This window comes from Chiloscyllium plagiosum, chromosome 37, assembly GCF_004010195.1.
Source record: "Chiloscyllium plagiosum isolate BGI_BamShark_2017 chromosome 37, ASM401019v2, whole genome shotgun sequence".
NCBI lineage: Eukaryota > Metazoa > Chordata > Chondrichthyes > Orectolobiformes > Hemiscylliidae > Chiloscyllium > Chiloscyllium plagiosum.
In genome coordinates, this window is record NC_057746.1 from 18,777,887 (window position 1) to 18,789,676 (window position 11,790).

An 11,790-nucleotide genomic window follows, 5' to 3' on the forward strand; every position below is an offset into this window, starting at 1 on the left:
GGTTGGTTGGTGCGGGTGTTCCAGAGATGTTCCCTAAAGCGCTCTGCTTGGAGGCGTCCAGTCTCCCCAATGTAGAGGAGACCACATCGGGAGCATCGAATACAATAAATTATATTGGTGGATGTGCAGGTAAAACTTTGATGGATGTGGAAGGCTCCTTTAGGGCCTTGGATGGAGGTGAGGGAGGAGGTGTGGGTGCAGGTTTTGCAACTCCTGCGGTGGCAGGGGAATTTCTGGGAAGGGGGGGTAGGTTGGTGGGAAGTGTGGACCTAACAAGGGAGTGCGGAGGGAACGGTATTTATGGAAAGTTGATAGGGGTGGGGAATGAAATATATCCCTAGTGGTGAAGTCCATTTGTAAGTGGCAAAAATGGCGGAGGATGATGTGATGGATACGAAGGTTGGTAGGGTGGAAGGTGAGCACCAGGGGGGTTCTGTCCTTGTTACGATTGGAGGGGTGTGGTTTGCGGGCAGAGCGGCGGGAAGTGGATGAGATGCCTTGGAGGGCATCTTCAACCAATTGGGAAGGGAAATTACGGTCTTTATAGAAGACGGACACCTGGTGTGTTCTGTGGTGGAACTAGTCCTTCTGGGAGCAGATACAGCAGAGCCAGAGGAATTGGGAATACTGGATGGCATTCTTGCAGGAGGTAGGGTGAGAAGAGGTGTAATCCAGGTAGCTGTAGGAGTCGTAGGTCTGTTAAAAAATGTCAGTGTCAAGTCGGTCATCATTAATAGAGATACAGAGGTCCAGGAAGGGGACGAAGGTGTCAGAGATGGTCCAGATAAATTTAAGATCAGGGTGGAATGTGTTGGTGAAGTTGATGAACTGCTCAACCTCCTCACGGAGCACAAGGTGGCCCCAATGCAGTCATCAATGTAGCGGAGGAAGAGGTGGGGAGTGGTGCCGGTGTAACTAAGGAAGATGGACTGTTCTGTGTAGCCAACAAAGAGACAGGCATAGCTGGAGCCCATATGTGTGCCCATGGCTGCCCCTTTGGTCTGGAGGAAGTGGGAGGATTCGAAGGAGAAATTGTTAAGGGTGAGGACCAGTTCAGCCAAATGAATCAGAGTGTCAGTGGAAGGGTACTGTTGGGGATGTTGGGAGAGGAAGAAATGGAGGGCTTGGAGATCCTGGTCATGGCGGATGGAGGTGTAGAGGGATTGGATGTCCATGGTGAAGGTGAGGCATTGGGGGCCAGGGAAACGGAAGTCTTGGAGGAGGTGAAGGGCGTCGGTGGTGTCTCAAACATATGTGGGGAGTTCCTGGACTAGGGGGGATAGGTATCGAGGTAGGTGGAGATGAGTTCGGTGGAGCTGGAGCATGCTGAGACAATGGGTCGGCCAGGGTGGTCAGGCTTGTGGATCTTGGGAAGGAGATAGAACTGGGCAGTGCAGGGTTCCTGGACTATGAGATTGGGAGCTGTGGGTGGGAGATCTCCTGACGTGATGAGGTTCTGTATGGTCTGGGAGATGATGGTTTGGCAATGGGGGGGTGGGGTCATGGTCGAAGGGGGTTTAGGAGGAGGTGTCTTCGAGTTGGCACCTGGCTTCAGTGGTGTAGAGGTCAGTGCACCAAACTACCATAGCACTGCCCCTTGCGCGCTGGTTTGATGGTGAGATTTCAGAGGGCTGTGCGTTGTGAGGGTGAGAGATTGGAGTGGGTGAGGGGAGTGGACAGGGTGAGGTGATCATTGTCCAGGCGGCAATTGGAAATAAAGAGATCGAGTGCGTGTATCAACCACCCGATGCTTGGAGGAGGAACGTCTCATCTTCCGCCTTGGGACCCTCCAACCACACTGAATTAATGTGGACTTCACCAGTCTCCTCATCTGCTCTCCTCCCAACCTTATCCCAGATCCTAACTCCCAACTCGGCGCTGTCCTCATGACCAGTCCTACCTGTCCATCTTCCTTCCCACCTATCTGGTCCACCTGCACCTCAGACCTATCACCATCACCCCCACCTCCATCCACCTATTGCACTCTCAGCCATCTTCCCCCCAGCCCGACCCCGCTCCCATTGATCTCTCAGCACCCCACCTCGGCTCACAAGCCTCATTCCTGATGAAGGGTTTATATCTGAAACATGGATTTTCCTGCTTCCTTGGATGCTGCCTGACCTGTTGTGCTTTTCCAGCACCACACTCTCGATTCTGATCTCCAGTATCTGCAGCCCTCACTTTCTCCCTGTTTCCCTCTGTTCCCTATTTCCCACTTCATTTCTTTACAAAGTTATTACATTCCCATCCCGTTGTAACAATTGCTTCTGTCTGTTTTCCAAGATAATTTTTTGCTCTGGTTCCTGATCAAATGACATTCACTAATTTTTTTCCATGGGTCTGAACCTGAAATATCATGTGTACCACAAACACTTGCCTATTATCTCCACAGACACGAAAATAAATGTAGAGGACTCACAAACCTATCGCTCACGATGACAAGTCTTTAGAGGGATATGGGCTGAGTGTTGGGAAAATGGGATTAGAATGTTTAGTTGGTTGTTTGTGACTAGCAGAGAATCGCTGGACCGGACGGCCTTTTTCAGTGCTGTGGAATTCTACAACCGACCACGCTGAATAGGCTGGGGCTGTTCTCCTTGGAGCGTTGGATACTGAGGGATGACCTTATAGAGGTTTATAAAATCATAAGGGGCATGGATAGGATAAATAGACAAGGTCTTTTCCCTAGGGTTGTGGAGTCCAGAACTAGAGAGCATAGGTTTAGATTGAGAAGAGAAAGATATAAAAGAGACCTAAAGGGCAACGTTTTCACACAGAGGGTGGTACGTGTATGGAATGAGCTGCCAGAGGAAGTGGTGGAGACTGGTCCAATTGCAACATTTAAGAGGCATCTGGATGGGTATATGAATAGGAAGAGTTTGGAGGGATATGGGCTGGGTGCTGGCAGATGGGACTAGATTGGGTTGGGATATCTGGTCGGCAAGGACGAGTTGGACCGAAGGGTCTGTTTCCGTGCTGTACATCTCTATGAATGCACTGGGTGTCGAGGTGCATTCAGAATAGGATAAGGGGAAAAGAATTCTATGTCAGTTGCTGGGAGCGCAGGATGCAGAATGCCAAGAGGAACGCAAATTGGGAGCAGTAGCAAAAATAGCACATTGCAAATACCTTGGCGACTAAAATCTGCGATGCATTAAAAAAAACACACTTTAAAAGAGTCCCACTGGACCAAGGGTGGGGTTGGAGGTCTAAAAGGGTTACAGCTGAAGATGTGAGTATTTGCTTGCCAAAGAGATACTTTTTTCTCGCCCCACCCATCCCCCTCCAAAGCAGGTACTGTAGTTAAGGAGGAGAGGAATAAGCGTAAGTGCAGAATTACTGGGATGATCAGCCTCTTTGAAAATGGAAACAGTACTCCCCAGGCCCACATGAAACAAAGGGTTGGGCTGTGTACTGTGTCTGGAATGTCACTTACCCCTCCCCGCCGAAGGTGGCGCTGTCGTTGGAGGACCACCCGTCTTCCCACCACCAGGGGCCGCTGCTGTACAGTGGCTCCTCCCTGCCAGTTGGGGGCGCTGTCCCTGGAGGACCTCCTCTTCCCGCCAGAGGCCGCTGTTGTGCAGTGGAGAGGATTAGCTCCTCCCCCACCGAGAGTGGCGCAGTCTCTGGAGGACCGCCTCCTTCCCTTTTGGGGAAGGTGCTGCGGTGTGTGGGCACAGCCTCCTCTCCGCCGGCTGGTGGCGCTGTCTCTGGAGAATGGCCCCCACCCCTTTTGAGGCCGGTGTGGGGGCATTGGCTCATCTCTGCCGGCGGTGACGTTGTCCCTGGAGGACTGTCTCTACCTCTTTGGCGGCGGTGTTGGGGCATGGGTTTGTCCCCTCGGACGGTGGCGCTGTCTGTGGACTACCAACACCACCCCTTTGGGGATGTAGGAGCGACGCATCTAATTAAACCTGTTGGAGTATAACCTGGTGTTGTGTGATTTTTACCTTTGGGGACGGTGTGGAGGCATTGGTTCCTCCCCGCCGGGGTGTCGCTGTCTCTGGAGCTGAAGTCTGCGCCTGGGTATGTCAGTGAGTGCAGTACTACAGGCATTGATTCATCCCCGCCGCAGATGGCGCTGTCTGTGGAGGACCGCCTCCACCCCTTTGGGTTCTGTGGGTATTTGGCACCTCCCCGCCGGGTGGTGGCGCTGTGTCTGGAGGACCGGCGTGCCCGCTTGTTGGAGCTGAAGCCTGAGCCTGGGTGTGTCAGTGAGTGCAGTCCTACAGGCATTGATTCATCCCCGCCGCAGATGGCGCTGTCTCTGGAGGACCGCCTCCGCCCCTTTGGGTTCTGTGGGTATTTGGCACCTCCCCTCCGGGTGGTGTCGCTGCGTCTGGAGGACCGGCCTGTCCGCTAGTTATTGGAGCTGAAGCCAGAGCCTGTGTGTCAGTGAATGCAGTCATTCAGGCATTGATTCATCCCCGCCGCGGATGGCGCTGTGTCTGGAGGACCGCCGCGACCGCCCGCTTGTTGTTGGAGCTGAAGCCTGAGCCTTGGGTGTGTCAGTGAGTGCAGTCCTACAGGGGCTGAGCCAGAGAGAGAGAGAGAGAGAGAAGGAGAAGGGGGAAGAAGAAGGAGAGACCGGCTGGCGTTGGGGAAGTGTGGCTACAGGAGCAAAGGTGAGTGCAGAGAGAGAGAGGGAGGGACATGGAGAACAGGAAAGGGGAGGGGTGGTTGAACCTGAACTTGGGCCTTTAGCAGCAGAACAGCCCTGGGGTTTTGGGGGGTGGGCTCTGAGCTCTTGCATTGCACAACAAGCCCTGCACCAAAATGCAATGAGGAAACTGCAGCCCTGTGCCAGGAGAAGGAGCAAAGGGAAAAACTTAAAATTCAGACACTTTCTCACAACTGTTGCCAGGTTTGTTTCATTTTGGATATTTGCAATGTTTAACATCCCTTTTTCTTCATGGGGGTGGGGAGAGGGTTTGTTTTGCTGTGTGTTTGCTGTGATTTCAGTATCACTTCCAGGTGCCTGAGCTCCTTTGAGGCAGAGGCGTAGGGAAGGGAGAGCAATAACTGGTGGCGAGGACAGAAAGTTAAATGTCGCACAACACCAGGTTATAGTCCAACAGGTTTATTTGGAAGTACTGGCTTTCGGAGCGCTGCTCCTTCGTCACGTAGCTAGTGGGGCAGGATCATAGGACACAGAATTTATAGCAAAAGATCAGTGTCATGTAATTAAAATGATATATTGAACAAACAACTGCAATCTAGGTTTGTTCAATATAGTGTTTTAATTGCATGACACTGTGATCTTTTGCTATAAATTCTGTGTCTTATGATCCTGCCCCACTAGTTACCTGATAAGGGGGTACCGCTGTGAAAACTAATAAACCTGTTGGACTATAAACTGGTGTCGTGTGGCTTTTAACTTTGTCCACTCCAGCCCAACATCAGCACCTCCACATCAGGACAGAAAGTGTGCAGGAACTCCACAGGGAGCCCCTGTGGATGGAGGAGTTAGGTTAACGCTTTGATCCTGATATGGTTTATTAACTCTGTTCCTCTCCCCACCGATGTCACCAGACCCTGCCGAGTTTCGCCTTCACTTGCTGGCAGTTCTCCAGCGCCTGTGGAATTTAGGTTTAATCTTGGAAGTTATGGAAGAACCCCTGCAAAAGCAGAGAGGAGGATGAACTGTTGATGCCTTGATGTCAAAATCAAGTCGGGTGGGGGAGAATGGTAAAGAATTTGAAAGGCTTCAAAGAAAAAAACAGGGGGAGTGGGTTTGCTGATTTATTCTTGCAGGCAACTGGTGTGGATTCGCTGCAGAATGTTTGTTTTCTGTAGTTCTAATCATTGACTTATTCTGTTTACTGTGTCAAGAGTCCAAATAGCAACACGTGAATTGGGCTGAGGAAAGTTGTTTGGGTAAAGGAGAAGGTTTTGAGGTTTATAGGTTCAGAAGGTTAAGTTGAAAGAGTCTTGGTGAGTTGTTGCAGTGCGAGCTGTGGATGGAGAGTGTACCCTGCACCACTGTATGTTGGGCTTCTTGAGAGACTTTGTTCTGCACTCATCCAGGCAAACGGAAATATCCTCTTATGCCCGTGATTTTTGATTTGTAGATGGTGGACAGGCTTTGGGGAGTCAGGAGGTGAGTTACTCACCACCACATTCCCAGCTCCTACCTGATCTTGTAGCCTCAGTGTTTGTATGGAGTCAAACAGCACGGAAACAGACCCTTCGGTCTGACCAGTCCATGCCGAACATAATCCAAACTAAACTAATCCCACCTTGCTTGCGATTGGTCCATATCCCTCCAAACCTTTCTTATTCATGTACTTCTCTAAACATCCTTTAAATGTTGTAACTGTACCCAGATCCATCACTTCCTCCGGATGTTAATTCCACACACGAACCGCTCTGTGTCAAAACAATTGCCCCCTCATATATTTTCCAAATCTTTCTCCCCTCACCTTAAAACATGTGCCTCCTGGTCTTGAAATTTATCATCCTAGGGAAAAGGCACCTTATCTATGCTCATCCCGATTTTATAAACCTCTATAAGGTCACTCCTCAGCCTCCTACACTCCAGTGACAAATGTCCCAGCCTCCTTATAACTCAAGCCCTCCATTCCTGGCAACATCCTGGTAAATGTTTTCTGAACCCTCTCCAGCTCAATAATATCCTTCCTATAACAGGGCGACCTGAACTGCACACCACTCCAGAAGAGGCCTTACTATTGTCATGTACAACCTGATGTGATGTCCCAACTCTTACCCTCAGTGGTCTGAGCAATGAAGGCAAGTGTGTCAAGTGCCTTCTTAACCACCCTAAATCCCTGTGATGCAAGCTTCAAAGAATTACCGATCTGATTATGGTTATGCATCTGGTCCAGTTGTGTTCCTGGTTAATGGTAACTCTCAATGCTGATGTTGAAAGGCTCTGGCAATGATAATCCTGTTGAATGTCAAGGGAGATGGTCTGATTCTCTCATTGTCTGACACTTTAGCGGGTGAATATGACTTGTCATTTACTATTCTACATCTGAATGTTACTCAGGTCTGCTGTAAACAGTGCAGAAGAGATCCATCTCCTTCTAAACGGTTCCTATCCATGTATTTGTCCAGATGGCTTTTAACTGTTGTTAACATACCCGCCTCAACCACTTCCACTGGCAGCTCATGTATACCACTCTCTGTGTAAGAAAGTTGCCTCTCAGGTTCCCTTGTATTCTTTCCACTCTAACCTTAAACTGAGGCCCTCCAGTCCTCGATTCCCCAACCCTGAGTGCATTTACCCTCTCCATGCCTCTCATGATCTTATACACTTCTATAAGATCCCCATTCAGTCTCCTACACTGGGAAGATCCTCGCTTGTCCAAGCTCTCCCAATAACTCAGACTGTTGAGTCCTGGCAATATCTCTGTAAGTTCCTTCTGTGCTCTTTGCAGCTTAGTAACATCCTTCCTATAGCAAGGTGAACAAAACTGAACACAATACTCCCAAGTGCAGCCTCACCAGCGTCCTGTACAACTGCAAAATAACTTCCCAACTTCTAGACTCAGTGCCCTGACTAATGCAGGCCAGTGTGCCAAGAGCTGCCTTCACTGCCCTGTCTACCTGTGACTCCACTTTCAGAGAACACTGCATCTGAACTCCAAGGTCCCTCTGTACCACCACACTACTTAATGCCCTACCATTCACCATGGAACTCCTCTCTTGATTTGACTTTCCAAAATGCAAGGCCTCCCGCTTATTTATATTAAGCTCCCTTTGCCATTTTCCAACCCCCTTCCCCAGCTGATCAAGGTCCTGCTGCAATTTTGTCACTGTCCATGATATCACCTGTTTCAGTGTCATCTGCAAACTTACTAAGCAGGCCTTGTACATTCTCATCCAGATCATTGATATAGATAACAAACAGTAATGATCCCTGAGGCACTCCACTAGTCACAGGCCTCCAGTCTGACAAGCATCCTTCCACTATTACTTTCTGCTTCCTACCATCAAGCCAATTTGTCAGCTCACCTCAGATTCCATGTGACCTAACCTTTCAGAGCAACCTACCATGTGGAATCTCATCAAAGGCCTTACTGAAACCATACAGACAACATCCACCGCCCTGTCCTTGTGATGGAAGGTCAGCTGATTTCACTAACGTCCTTTAGCGAAGGCAGTCCGCCATTTTGACCTTTGTGTAACTCCGGATCTACAGTAACCGAGTCATGAAGTCATACAGCACGGTAAAAGGCCTTTCCATCCAATCAGCCCACGCCAACCATAATCCCAAACTAAACCCGTCCCACCTGCCTGCTCCTGGCCCATGTCCCTCCAAACCTTTCCTATTCACGAACTTCTCTAAATGTCTTTTTAAACGTTGTACTTGAAGTTGCGAACCGCCTTCTGTGCAAACAAAGTTGCCCCTCCTGCCCTTTTTAAACCTTCCTCCTCCTCAACTTTAAAACTGATCCCCTAATTTTGAGCTCCTCCACCCTGGGGAAAAGACACCAGCCATTAACCCTGTCCGTACCCGTTGTAAATCCCAATAACCTCAACCTCCGACACTCAAGTGAGTAAAATCCCACTCCTTTCCATCTGTTTTTTATATCTCGAAACCTCCATTTCTGGCCACATCTCTTCTGAACCCTCTCCAGCTGAAGAATATCCTTCCGAGAACAGGCTGACCAGAACTGGACTCGGTACTCCAAAAGGGGCCTCACCCAACATCCTGTATAACTTAATGTGGGAGACCATGTAGGTCAAGGGTATTCAGGGGATAGACTACACATACTGGCCCTGTCAGGAGGCCCAGATCCCTGAAAAGACCACGAGAGCTCAAGTGTTACTTCTGACTGGATGGAGCTCCAGAAAGTACCTCTGCAGGATGTTTTGCGATTCCATTCGGTGCTATGCAACCTGCGAGGTTGTTGAAACGATATTGCAACCTGTCGGTTTATGATCTGTGTGGCCAACCCCCTGCCAGATTCTTGGGCAATCCTCCTGCTTCAGGAATGCAGTTTGAAACAATCCATTGAGGAAGTGGCAGCGGGGTTGTGAAAGGAGTGCTCCACATTGTTCTGAAGCATCAAACCGTTACTGTTTTGTTGCTTAATCTAACGTGCAACCCGAAATCTCGCATTGCATCAACCATTTCCCCCCCCTGCCAAAACTCAGGTTGACAGAATACCTTCAACATTTTAATACAACTCACGGAGACTTGTTAACGATTCTCTCAGCTTGGCATTCAGTCAGGAGCTCTGTACGATTGGAGACAAAACAGCAATGCTGAAAACTCAGCTCTGGCAAAGAATTCTAGATCAGAGCGGTGCTGGAAAAGCACAGCAGTTCAGGCAGCATCCGAGGAGCAGGGGAATCGACGTTTCGGGCAAAAGCCCTTCATCAGGAAGAGAGGCAGGGTGGAGAGATAAATGAGAGGAGGGTGGGGTTGGGGAGAAAGTAGCATAGAGTACAATAGGTGAATGGGGGTAGGGATGGAGGTGATAGGTCAGGGAGGAGGGTGGGGGAAGGTAGCAAGGAGTACAATGGGGGTGGGGTTGAAGGTGATAGGTCAGGGAGGAGGGTGGAGTGGATAGGTGGGAAGGAAGATAGGCAGGTAGGACAAGTCATGGGGACATTGCTGAGGTGGAAGTTTGGAACTAGGGTGAGGTGGGGAAGGGAAAATGAGGAAAGAATTATCCGGACTTGAAGTTCTCTCTCCATGGCTGCTAGTTGACCCGCTGTGATCCCCAGCGTTTGTTGTTTTCAGTACAGATCCCAGCATCGGCAGGAATTTGTTCCCACTGAGTACTGCACACCCTCCTGAAATGAGGGAGCCCTCTGAATGCAGCGTCTCATCAGAATTATTTTAACCGTGCGCTGTTGAGCCATCAAACAGTCCTCACTTAGTTCACCCCCCAGAAATGACCTATAATTTGGGTGGTGCTGCTGTGTGCGGAGAGATGGCTGGGGGATTAGTGGGGAAAGGTGCACATTACCTTCTGTCAGCTCATCAGAGGCCAAGGGTAGTACACTCGGCTCTGAGTCAGGCCTCATCCAGCATTTACAGTCAGCAGAGTGCTGCATTGTCTACGGTGCAGTCATTGACAGAAACACCCTGGCAATATCAATTATAGAATCCCTACACCCTGTTTGCATTTATACAATAGCTGAAACCAGCATGTTTTGACTGACCTCACCCCCTCGTCTATCTCTCTGTGTCTCAGCTTACACACCAGGTCTTCGACCCAACAGGTCGACACCGACCCTCCGAAGAGTATCCCACCCAGACCCATTCACCTCCTATCCTATATTTACCCATGATAATACACTTGGCCTACACATCCCTGAACACATTGGCAATTTAGTGTGACCAATCCCTTCTAACCTGCGCACCTTTGGACTGTGGGAGGAGACCCACGCAGGCACGGGGAGAATGTGCAAACTCCACACAGACAGTTGCCAGAGACTGGAATCGAATCTGGATTCCTGGCGCTGTGAGGCAGCAGTGCTAATCACTGAGCTACCTTGCTGTCCACAGTATATCTTGAAAGACCCCAACCCCCCACCCCACCCCACCCGGCAGCTGTTTGACAGAGATAGAGAGAGAGAGAGAGACAGAGCACCAGAGGCCTGGCTAATACTTAATCCCTTGAAAGACTCTCACGAGTTATCAAAGGGATTGTGTGTCTGCAGCTGCATGACCGTTTGTGGGATCTTGCTGTGCTCAGAGTTGGCTGATTACGCTGCTACCTCAGCTCCTTTCGCGGTGAGGAAACGCTCGATTGGCTGGAATGTGCTGCGCAACATCTCGGGGGAGGGAGTGTGGGGAGACCGTGAGAAGTTCAGCTCTGGTTTTTGTGGCGTCTCTTCCTAAACGGCCCCCGGGAAGCTGAGGAGCTGCGTTTTAGTCTCTTTTTTTTTTTACGTCCCCCCTTAATCAGACGCCTCCCGCTCACTATCAGCGTTCCGAACGGCACCTCGCCCTGATGGGCTCAAGCTGCTTCACCTCCCCTTCCACCCCCTTTCTCTTTTCGAAAGCGGCGTCATATTGAACAATCCTGATAAGGGGGTGTGAAGACCTGGTGTGTAAGCTGAGAGACAGAGAGACAGACGAGGGGGTGAGGTCAGTCAAAACATGCTGGTTTCAGCTATTGTAAAAATGCAAAAAGTGTCGTCCTGAAGGTGGAAGAGAGGGTGGGGGGCGGGGGGAGGGAGGGAGGGAGAGAATGTGCAGAAGAGTGTGAGAGATGGGGCCTGTGAGGGATCAGACCGTGTTCGAATGTCAGAGCATTGATGATATTGATAATGTTCAGAGATGTGGGCGTTCCCAAAAAGAAGGGCGCGGTTGCTGATTGCATTTCTCTTGCAGAATTTCTCTGTTTTCGGAGTCCCGTTTCAGGGAAGGTTTCAGTGGGAATGCATGTGCTGGGTTTACTGAGTGCCACAACCAGAGCCCTCAGAGTGTGGCAGAGGAAATCTCCAGTCAGAAGGTGGCTGGTGCTGTGACTTGGTTATTAAACACCTGCCTGAGCCACGTTTGGAATATTGTGTGCAGTTCCGGTCTCCTTCCTGTCAGTAGGATGTTGTGAAACTTGACAGGGTGCAGAGAAAATTCACAAGGATGTGGCCAGGGTTGGAGGGTTTGAGCTGCAGGGAGAGGCTGAATAGGCTGGGGCTGTTTTCCCTGGAGCGTCGGAGGCTGAGGGGTGACCTTTTAGATAGGGAGAGGCTGAAGAGGCTGGGGCTGTTTTCCCTGGAGCGTCGGAGGCTGAGGGGTGACCTTTTAGATGTTTACAAAATTATGAGGGGCATGGATAGGGTAAATAGGCAAAGTCTTTTTCC

General features: G+C 50.1%; 1 protein-coding gene across 2 annotated transcripts in view; it reads left to right on the plus strand.

The window, feature by feature from the left end:
* Positions 1–4,459: 4,459 nt before the first annotated feature.
* LOC122541329 (flotillin-1-like) overlaps positions 4,460–11,790 on the plus strand; it is a 43,406-nt gene continuing 36,075 nt past the window's right edge. The window contains exon 1 of one of the 2 annotated variants that reach the window (XM_043677995.1): positions 4,460–4,625. The gene's annotated coding sequence lies outside the window, so the exon portion shown is untranslated. Of the gene's footprint in view, positions 4,626–4,754; positions 4,865–11,790 lie in introns of those variants that run through there. The other variant, XM_043677996.1, reaches the window with a different exon arrangement.